The following is a 10,260-nucleotide window of genomic DNA, read 5'->3' as shown; positions in this document are numbered from 1 at the left end:
CACAACACCTACCCGGAAAAACCCTCAAAATACCGGAAACACGTGATCTCGTCACAACACCTACCCGGAAAAACCCTCAAAATACCGGAAACACGTGATCATAGCACAGCTAGAAGAAGGAGCCAGATGTTTCACCGAATGTGGAAATAGACTCCTGAATATTAGAGGACCACATAAAAACAACAAAAATATGTTTCACCGGATGTATAAATCTGAAGAATTTGGTTGAAGCCGAGTGGCGCAGTGGTCTAATAATCTGCCAATTGTTTTCATGTCATTACATTAAGATATACGTTGGGATCATAGCTGTAGTCAATCAAATTCATGATGTTTAACCCTTTATCATGGTTGGTATGTTGATGGGTTTGTCCAAAATCGTGTGACATAAAACATTACTTTTCTGTCCTTGCATTTATGGCAGTGTAAGTTGTTATATTAAGCATTAATCAGTTAAATTAAACATTGAACTTGAACCCTGTAAAAACCTGACCGTTTTTTTTTGTATAGAGATATCAAAAATGCAGTGTAACTACTGTTACATTTTTTGTCTCCTGATGTTACAGGGTGAAAACAGTTTCATGGGCACACAAAATCCAAAATAATAAATGCGATGGCAAAATTGAATGCTTCACCTTACCTTGATACTTACAAAACCTAAATCGATACTGTTATTAAGTGGTTCTTCGATAATTATGCATAATACTTGTTGGATGTTGGGACTTTTCGGATGCTCATTTAGCGTCCAGCTGATTAGCGATGCATGTTTTCACACATCTTCATCTGATCCAGGAAGGAATTTTCTGAATGACAGTGAAATGTTGAACAGCTGTTCATGCAACAACGGCCCAAGTTCTGGAAAAAAAAAAAAGAGCTGTTTTCAAGGAATGCCCAGAATATTTTGGTGTCTCATTCATTACGCCGGTGAAGACAGTTGTGCCTGGATCCATGTTGGATCTAATATCCCTAGCGGATTGATGTTGACCATCTGTTGTTGTCTGCTTGATTTACAGCAGGGTCTTGTTAGATTTAACAGAAGAAAGCATCAAGGTAATGTTTTCATGTTTTAATATGTTTTTGTGCTGTGGATTGGACACAGAGTGTGCACAATTGTGTTCAAATCAAATTTTATTTGTCACATGAGCCGAAAACAACAGGTGTAGACCTTTACAGTGAATGCTTACTTACAAGCCCTTAACCAACAATGCAGTTTTAAGAAAAATAAGTGTTGAGTAAAAAAGAGAACTAAAAAATAGAAAACAAATCATTAATTTACATTTTCGTCATTTAGTACACGTCCTGGTAATCCGTCTGGCCCCGTAGCCTTGTGAATGTTGACCTGTTTAAAGGTCTTACTCACATCGGCTACGGAGAGCGTGATCAGATAGTCGTCCGGAACAGCTGGTGCTCTCATGCATGCTTCAGTGTTGCTTGCCTCGAAACGAGCATAGAAGTGATTTAGCTCGTCTGGTAGGCTCGCGTCACTGGGCAGCTCGCGGCTGTGCTTCCCTTTGTAGTCTTTAATGGTTTGCAGACGCTGCCACATCCGACGAGCGTCGGAGCCGGTGTAGTACGATTCAATCTTAGTCCTGTATTGACGCTTTGTCAGTTTGATGGTTCATCGGAGGGCATAGTGGGATTTCTTATAAGCGTCCGGGTTAGAGTCCCGCTCCTTGAAAGCGGCAGCTCTACCCTTTAGCTCAGTGCGGATGTTTCCTGTAATCCATGGCTTTTGGTTGGGGTATGTACATACGGTCACTGTGGGGACGACATCATCGATGCACTTATTAATGAAGCCAGTGACTGATGTGGTGTACTCCTCAATGCTATCTGAAGAATCCCGGAACATATTCCAGTCTGTGCTAGCAAAACAGTCCTGTAGCTTAGCATCTGTGTCATCTGACCACTTCTTTATTGACCGAGTCACTGGTGCTTCCTGCTTTAGTTTTTGCATGTAAGCAGGAATCAGGAGGATGGAGTTATGGTCAGATTTGCCAAATGGAGGGTGAGGGAGAGCTTTGTATGCGTCTCTGTGTGTGGAGTAAAGGTGGTCTAGAGTTTTTTCCCCTCTGGTTGCAGAGGTGACATGCTGGTAGAAATGAGGTAAGACGGATTTAAGTTTCCCTGCATTAAAGTCCCCGGCCCCTAGAAGTGCCGCCTCTGGATGAGCGTTTTCCTGTTTGCTTATGGCCTTATACAGCTCGTTGAGTGAGGTCTTAGTGCCAGATCAGTTTGTGCTGGTAAATAGACAGCTACGAAAAATATAGATGAAAACTCTCTTGGTTAATAGTGTGGTCTACAGCTTATCATGAGATACTCTACCTCAGGCGAGCAAAACCTAGAGTCTTCCCTAATATTAGATTTCATGCACCAGCTCTTGTTTACAAATATACACAGACCGCCACCCCTTGTCTTACCAGAGGCAGCTGTTCTATCTTGCCGATGCAGCGTATATCCCGCCAGCTGTATGTTATCCATGTCGTCGTTCAGCCACGACTCGGTGAAACATAAGATATTACAGTTTTTAAATGTCCCGTTGGTGGGATATTCGTGATCGTAGTTTGTCTATTTTGTTATCCAATGATTGTACGTTGACTAATAGGACTGATGGTAGAGGCAGATTACCCACTTGCCGTCGGATCCGATATCTCTGTCTCTTACTCACGCGAATGACGGGGATTTGGGCCTTGTCGGGTATTTGAAGAAAATCCTTTGCGTCTGACTCGTTAAAGAAAAAATCTTTGGCCAGTACGAGGTGAGTAATCGCTGTCCTGATATCCAGAAGCTCTTTTCGGTCGTAAGAGACGGTGGCAGAAACATTATGTACAAAACAAGTTACAAATAACAGGACAAAACACACACACTAGCACAATTGGTTAGGAGCCATAAAACGGCAGCCATCTCCTCCGGCGCCATGGATAGACTATTGCGCAACACCCAACGCTATTCCTATGAATTATTCTGGATAGAATGACAACAAATTACATAGCCCAGTGGGCTAGTGGGCTTATTCACAATATGATCTGATAATGAAATAACATGACAAATACAACATGTTTCACAACCACCTCATGCTGATTCAGTGTCTACAGCCCAGTCCAATAGGACTGCTGCAGCTTCACTCAGATGGAAAATATTACACTGAACTAAAATATAAAATGCAACAATTTCAAATATTTTACTGAGTTACAGTTCATTTAAGGAAATCAGCCAATCTAAATGAATTAATTAGGCCCTAATCTATGGATTTCACATGTCTGGGAATACAGATACAGTGAGGGGAAAAAAAGTATTTGATCCCCTGCTGATTTTGTACGTTTGCCCACTGACAAAGACATGATCAGTCTATAATTTTAATGGTAGGTTTATTTGAACAGTGAGAGACAGAATAACAACAACAAAATCCAGAAAAACGCATGTCAAAAATGTTATGAATTGATTTGCATTTTAATGAGGGAAATAAGTATTTGACCCCTCTGCAAAACATGACTTAGTACTTGGTGGCAAAACCCTTGTTGGCAATCACAGAGGTCAGACGTTTCTTGTAGTTGGCCACCAGGTTTGCACACATCTCAGGAGGGATTTTGTTCCACTCTGCAGATCTTCTCCAAGTCATTAAGGTTTCGAGGCTGATGTTTGGCAACTCGAAACTTCAGCTCCCTCCACAGATTTTCTATGGGATTAAGGTCTGGAGACTGGCTAGGCCACTCCAGGACCTTAATGTGCTTCTTCTTGAGCCACTCCTTTGTTGCCTTGGCCGTGTGTTTTGGGTCATTGTCATGCTGGAATACCCATCCACGACCCATTTTCAATGCCCTGGCAGAGGGAAGGAGGTCCTCACCCAAGATTTGACGGTACATGGCCCCATCCATCGTCCCTTTGATGCAGTGAAGTTGTCCAGTCCCCTTAGCAGAAAAACACCAAAGAGCTCCATTTTGGTCTCATCTGACCACAACACTTTCACCCAGTTCTCCTCTGAATCATTCTGATGTTCATTGGCAAACTTCAGACGGCCCTGTATATGTGCTTTCTTGAGCAGGGGGACCTTGCAGGCGCTGAAGGATTTCAGTCCTTCACGGCGTAGTGTGTTACCAATTGTTTTCTTGGTGACTATGGTCCCAACTGCCTTGAGATCATTGACAAGATCCTCCCGTGTAGTTCTGGGCTGATTCCTCACCGTTTTCATGATCATTGCAACTCCACAAGGTGAGATCTTGCATGGAGCCCCAGGCCGAGGGAGATTGACAGTTATTTTGTGTTTCTTCCATTTGCGAATAATTGCACCAACTGTTGTCACCTTCTCACCAAGCTGCTTGGCGATGGTCTTGTAGCCCATTCCAGCCTTGTGTAGGTCTACAATCTTGTCCCTGACATCCTTGGAGAGCTCTTTGGTCTTGGCCATGGTGGAGAGTTTGGAATCTGATTGATTGATTGCTTCTGTGGACAGGTGTCTTTTATACAGGTAACAAACTGAGATTAGGAGCACTCCCTTTAAGAGTGTGCTCCTAATCTCAGCTCGTTACCTGTATAAAAGACACCTGGGAGCCAGAAATCTTTCTTATTGAGAGGGGGTCAAATACTTATTTCCCTCATTAAAATGCAAATCAATTTATAACATTTTTGACATGCGTTTTTCCGGATTTTGTTGTTGTTATTCTGTCTCTCACTGTTCAAATAAACCTACCATTAAAATTATAGACTGATCATTTCTTTGTCAGTGGGCAAACGTACAAAATCAGCAGGGGATCAAATACTTTTTTTCCCTCACTGTACATTTAATTTTTCCATGTCACCCCGCTCTTCCTCACAATCCACTGGCTTCCAATCGAAGCTCGCATCCACTACAAGGCCATGGTACTTGCCTACGGAACAGGAAGAGGAACTGCCCCCCCCGGCTATGCTCAAACCCTACACCCCAACCTGAGAACTCTGATCTGCCACCTCAGGTCTCTTGGCCCTCCCACCTCAGCTCCCCCTCAGCCAGTCATTTACATTTTCGTCATTTAGCAGACGCTCTTATCCAGAGCGACTTACAAATTGGTGCATTCAACTTATGATAGCCAGTGGGACAACCACCTTTATCCTATCCCAGGTATTCCTTAAAGAGGTGGGGTTTCAAGTGTCTCCGGAAGGTGGTGAGTGACTCCACTGTCCTGGCGTCGTGAGGGAGCTTGTTCCACCATTGGGGTGCCAGAGCAGCGAACAGTTTTGACTGGGCTGAGCGGGAACTGTGCTTCAGCAGAGGTAGGGGAGCTAGCAGGCCAGAGGTGGATGAACGTAGTGCCCTCGTTTGGGTGTAGGGTCTGATCAGAGCCTGAAGGTAAGGAGGTGCCGTTCCCCTCACAGCTCCGTAGGCAAGCACCATGGTCTTGTAGTAGATGCGAGCCTCAACTGGAATGCCAGTGGAGTGTGCGGCAGAGCGGGGTGACGTGAGAGAACTTGGGAAGGTTGAACACCAGACGGGCTGCAGCGTTCTGTATAAGTTGTAGGGTTTAATGGCACAGGCAGGGAGCCCAGCTCTTCTCTGTCCTGGCACCCCAACGGTGGAACCAGCTTCCCCCTGAAGCTAGGAATGTAGAATCCATGCCCATTTTCCAAAATGTACTTTCTAGGCCTGTGATATCTGGTAGTCCCACCTAGCTATCTTAAGATGAACGCACTAACTGTAAGTCGCTCTCCACATAGGCTACAGAAAAATATGTGTACAATTATATAAATTATACAATTGTACAACATTGAGGTCCTTGAAAATTACAATTTAAGAGCTTGAAAAAGTCTCTGAAAGTCCTTGAATTTGACTTGCCAACGTCTGTATGAGCCCTGCTTAAAGGATGTGCAGTCCTATATTATTGTATATGTGGAGTATGGGCCAATTTGTATATATACACTTTTAGTACACATGGGGAACTGCATAAAAAAACCTTTTTTATTTTTGTTTCAAACCATTTTGAAATGTTGATCCAATGTCACAGATTGGCCCCATTTATTTATAGAAGGACCCAAATGCATGCTAGAATGCGCCAATAGGGTCTGGCTGGCTCATGCTTTGCTCTACCCTCTATGCTTAGTTTGCTCCCATTGGAAATGACACAGGTGGACTATCTTGGGTTAGTTCTAAGTATCTTTGATCATAGTTTGGGAACAGCAGAGAGGAAGGGATAACTGGGCCCAAAATCTGTCTTCTCCAGGAAGGTCAGTGAGTGTCGAATTTGGTTAACTGGAAAATGTATGGCTTATTTGCCATGTGTGGCTTATTTGATTGAATATAAGTTTCATAATGCTTTAGTTGTTACGAGTGTACTGATACATACACAAAAATGTATGCACGCATGACTGTAAGTCGCTTTGGATAAAAGCGTCTGCTAAATGGCATATTATTATTATTATTACTGATATAAGTAGGACATGTGACATCCCGGCAACTTTGAGAAAAAATACTAAACCTGAGTTGTGCCCATTGTTCACACGGGTGCTGTATCTGCCCTCTCATTGGCTAGAATGGTCCCACATGATCTTGCCTCCTCCCGACTGCCTTTAATTTTTGAAGACATTTTTTTGGGGAAAAAAGGCAAACTCGGCTCCATCATTCATTGAATCAGATGGCTCATTCATCACAAAACCCACTGATATTGCCAACTACTTTAATGACTTCTTCATTGGCAAGATAAGCAAACTTAAGCATGACATGCCAGCAACAAACGCTGACACTACACATCCAAGTATATCTGATCAAATTAAATATTTCCAAAACTAAAAGCATTGTATTTGGGACAAATCATTCACTAAACCCTAAACCTCAACTACATCTCGTAATGAATAATTTGGAAATTGAGCAAGTTGAGGTGACTAAACTGCTTGGAGTAACCCTGGATTGTAGACTGTCATGGTCAAAACATATTGATACAACAGTAGCTAAGATGGGGAGAAGTCTGTCCATAATAAAGCGCTGCTCTGCCTTCTTAACAACACTATCAACAAGGCAGGTCCTACAGGCCCTAGTTTTGTCGCACCTGGACTACTGTTCAGTAGTGTGGTCAGGGGCCACAAAGAGGGACTTGGGAAATTTGCAGTTGGCTCAGAACAGGGCAGCACCACTGTCCCTTAAAAGTAAACGGAGAGCTAACATTAATGACATGCATGTCAATCTCTCATGGCTCAAAGTGGAGGAGAGATTGACTTCATCACTACTTGTTTTTGTAAGAATTATTGACATGTTGAATGTACCGAGCTGTCTGTTTAAACTACTAGCACATAGCTCAGACACCCATGCATACCCCACAAGACATGCCACCAGAGGTCTCTTCACAGTCCCCAAGTCCAGAACAGACTATGGGAGGCCCACAGTACTACATAGAGCCATGACTACGTGGAATTCTATTCCACATCAGGTAACTGATGACAGCAGTAGAATCACATTTTTAAAAAACAGGTAAAAATACACCTCATGGAACAACGGGGACTGTGAAGAGACACACAAGGGTATAGACAGATGCATACGCACACGTTATAACATTTTGTATTGTAGATACAGTTGAAGTTGGAAGTTTACATACACCTTAGCCAAATACATTTAAACTCAGTTTTTCACAATTCCTGACATTTAATCCTTGTACAAATTCCCTGTTTTAGGTCAGTTAGGATCACCACTTTATTTTAAGAATGTGAAATGTCAGAATAATAGTAGAGAGAATGATTTATTTCAGCTTTTATTTATTTCATCACATTCCCAGTGGGTCATACACTCAATTAGTATTTGGTAGCATTGCCTTTAAATTGTTGAGTCAAACGTTTCGGGTAGCCTTCCACAAGCTTCCCACAATAAGTTGGGTGAATTTTGGCCTGTTTCTCCTGACAGAGCTGGTGTAACTGAGTCAGGTTTGTAGGCCTCCTTGCTCGCACACGCTTTTTCAGTTCAGCCCACACATTTTCTATAGGATTGAGGTCAGGGCTTTGTGATGGCCACTCCAATACCTTGACTTTGTTGTCCTTAAGCCATTTTGCCACAACTTTGGAAGTATGCTTGGGGTCATTGTCCATTTGGAAGACCCATTTGCGACCAAGCTTTAACTTCTTGACTGATGTCTTGAGATGCTGCTTCAATATATCCACATAATTTTCCTTCTTCATGATGATCTATTTTGTGAAGTGCACCAGTCCCTCCTGCAGCAAAGCACCCCCACAGCATGATGCTGCCACCTCCGTGCTTCACGGTTGGGATGGTGTTCTTCTGCTTGCAAGTACCCCCTTTTTCCTCCAAACATAACGATGGTCATTATAGCCAAACAGTTCTATTTTTGTTTCATCAGACCAGAGGACATTTCTCCAAAATGTACGATCTTTGTCCCCATGTGCAGTTGCAAACAGTAGTCTGGCTTTTTTATGGCAGTTTTGGAGCAGTTGCTTCTTCCTTGCTGAGCGGCCTTTCAGGTTATGTCGATATAGAACTCGTTTTACTGTGGATATAGATACTTTTGTACCTGTTTCCTCCAGCATCTTCACAAGGTCCTTTGCTGTTGTTCTGGGATTGATTTGCACTTTTCGCACCAAAGTACGTTCATCTCTAGGAGACAGAACGGGTCTCCTTCCTGAGCGGTATGACGGCTGCGTGGTCCCATGGTGTTTATACTTGCGTACTATTGTTTGTACAGATGAACGTGGTACCTTCAAGCGTTTGGAAATTGCTCCCAAGGATGAACCAGACTTGTGGAGGTCTACAATTTGTTTTCTGAGGTCTTGGCTGATTTCTTTTGATTTTCCCATGATGTCAAGCAAAGAGGCACTGAGTTTGAAGGTAGGCCGAAGCTTCTAAAGCCATGACATAATTTCTGGAATTTTCCAAGCTATTTAAAGGCACAGTCAAGTGTATGTAAACTTAGTGTATGTAAACTTCTGACCCACTGGAATTGTGATACAGTGAATTATAAGTGAAATAATCTGTCTGTAAACAATTGTTGGAAAAATTACTTGTGTCATGCACAAAGTAGATGTCCTAACCGACTTGCTAAAACTATAGTTTGTTAACAAGACATTTGTGAAGTGGTTGAAAAACGAGTTTTAATGACTCCAACCTTAGTGTATGTAAACTTCCGACTTCAACTGTATGTAGCGGTGTAATAATGTTATATGATGTACTGTTTTATCTTTCGTTTTATATGTAATGTAAGTGCTTTAATATATTTGGACCCCAGGAAGAGTAGCTGCTGCCTTGGCTAATGGGGATCCCTAATAAATACAAGGTTTCTTGTGGACAGATGCGCTGATTCCCGAGATTACATTACCTACCTGTGAATGCAGACTTCAAAATGTATATTCAATGTTGTTGCTAGCACTTCCCCCCTCAAAGTGTACAGTCTGGGTTAACTTGGTTGAGTTGACAAAAAACAGGTAAGATGTATGTCAACCTCACTGACTAGGGTCTACCATACGGGTGTCATCCCACATTTACATTTTAGTCATTTAGTAGACGCTCTTATCCAGGCAAGTCCTGCAGGCGGCAGTTTTGATTATTGTCCAGCCATGTGGTCCAGTACTGCAAGGAAAGACCTAGTTAAGCTGCAGCTGGCCCAGAACAGAGCGGCACATCTTGGTCTTCATTGTAATCAGAGGGCTGATATAAATACTATGCATGCCAGTCTCTCTTGGCTAAGAGTTGAGGAGAGACTGACTGCATCACTTCTTGTTTTTATAAGAAACATTGTGTTGAAAATTCCAAATGGTTTGCATAGTTAACTTACACACACACACTTACGCCACCAGGGGTCTTTTCACAGTCCCCAAATCCAGAACAAATTCAAGAAAGCGTACAGTATTATATAGAGCCAATATTACATGGAACTCCCTTCCATCTCAAATTGCTCAAATAAACAGCAGACCTGACCGGCACAACGCCTCTCCCCTATTTGACCTAAATATACTGTGTGTATGTATTGATATGTAGGCTACGTGTGCCGTTTTTACATTTATGTAGCTGTTCTCGTTCATTAATGTTCTGTATTATGTCATGTTTCATGTTTCATGAAGACCCCAGGAAGAGTAGCAACATCTAATGTTGATGCTAATAAAATAACAAATACCGATATGGTCATATTCTGTTCCCTTCCTATAGTTATATTTTACGTCATTTAGCAGATGCTCTTATCCAGAGCGACTTACAGGAGCAATTAGGGTTAAGTGCCTTGCTCAAGGGCACATCGACAGATTTTTCACCTAGTCGGCTCGGGGATTAGAACCAGCGACCTTTCGGTTACTGGCACAACGCTCTAA

Source organism: Coregonus lavaretus, assembly GCF_964263955.1.
Source record: "Coregonus lavaretus genome assembly, chromosome: 24".
Classification (NCBI taxonomy): Eukaryota; Metazoa; Chordata; class Actinopteri; order Salmoniformes; family Salmonidae; genus Coregonus; species Coregonus lavaretus.
The sequence above is the reverse complement of the archived record's forward strand: the minus strand, read 5'-3'. Positions refer to the sequence as shown.